We start from the raw sequence: 1,505 nt of genomic DNA, 5'->3' as shown, positions 1-1,505 counted from the left end.
TATCTAGTAAAGTACGATTACGACGTTCGGACACACCATTACGCTGTGGTGTTCCGGGTGGCGTGAGTTGCGAAACTATTCCGCATTGTTTCAAATGAAGACCAAACTCATAACTCAAATATTCTCCTCCACGATCAGATCGTAGAAACTTTATTTTCTTGTTACGATGATTTTCCACTTCACTCTGAAATTCTTTGAACTTTTCAAATGTTTCAGACTTATGCTTCATCAAGTAGATATACCCATACCTGCTCAAATCATCTGCGAAGGTGAGAAAATAACGATACCCGCCGCGAGCCTCAATATTCATCGGACCACATACATCAGTATGTATGATTTCCAACAAATCTGTTGCCCGCTCCATTGTTCCAGAGAATAGAGTTTTACTCATCTTGCCCATGAGGCATGGTTCGCAAGTACCAAGTGATTCCAAAAGTCTACCAGAATGGAGTTTCTTCATGCGATTTACACCAATATGACCTAAACTACAGTGCCACAAATAAGTTGCACTATCATTATCAACTTTGCATCTTTTGGCTTCAATATTATGAATATGTGTGTCACTACTATCGAGATTCAACAAAAATAGACCATTCTTCAAGGGTGCATGACCATAAAAGATATTACTCATATAAATAGAACAACCATTATTCTCCGATTTAAATGAATAACCGTCTCGCATCAAACAAGATCCAGATATAATGTTCATGCTTGACGGTGGCACCAAATAACAATTATTCAGGTCTAAAACTAATCCCGAAGGTAGATGTAGAGGTAGCGTGCCGACCACGATCACATCGACTTTGGAACCATTTCCCAGGCGCATCGTCACCTCGTCCTTAGCCAATCTTCGCTTAATCCGTAGTCCCTGTTTCGAGTTGCAAATATTAGCAACAGAACCAGTATCAAATACCCAGGTGCTACTGCGAGCATTAGTAAGGTACACATCAATAACATGTATATCACATATACCTTTGTTCACCTTGCCATCCTTCTTATCCGCCAAATACTTGGGGAAGTTCCGCTTCCAGTGACCAGTCCCTTTGCAGTAGAAGCACTCAGTCTCAGGCTTAGGTCCAGACTTGGGCTTCTTCACTTGAGCAGCAACTTGCTTGCCGTTCTTCTTGAAGTTCCCCTTCTTCCCTTTACCCTTTTTCTTGAAACTGGTGGTCTTGTTGACCATCAACACTTGATGCTCCTTCTTGATTTCTACCTCCGTAGCCTTTAGCATTGCGAAGAGCTCAGGAATTGTCTTATCCATCCCTTGCATGTTATAGTTCATCACGAAGCTCTTGTAGCTTGGTGGCAGTGATTGAAGAATTCTGTCAATGACACTATCATCAGGAAGATTAACTCCCAGTTGAATCAAGTGATTGTTATACCCAGGCATTTTGAGTATATGCTCACTGACAGAACTATTCTCCTCCATCTTGTAGCTGTAGAACTTATTGGAGACTTCATATCTCTCAATCCGGGCATTTGTTTGAAATATTAACTTCAACTCC

Source organism: Aegilops tauschii, chromosome 5 (assembly GCF_002575655.3).
Source record: "Aegilops tauschii subsp. strangulata cultivar AL8/78 chromosome 5, Aet v6.0, whole genome shotgun sequence".
In the NCBI taxonomy this organism is placed as follows: domain Eukaryota; kingdom Viridiplantae; phylum Streptophyta; class Magnoliopsida; order Poales; family Poaceae; genus Aegilops; species Aegilops tauschii.
This window is presented reverse-complemented; position numbering follows the sequence as displayed.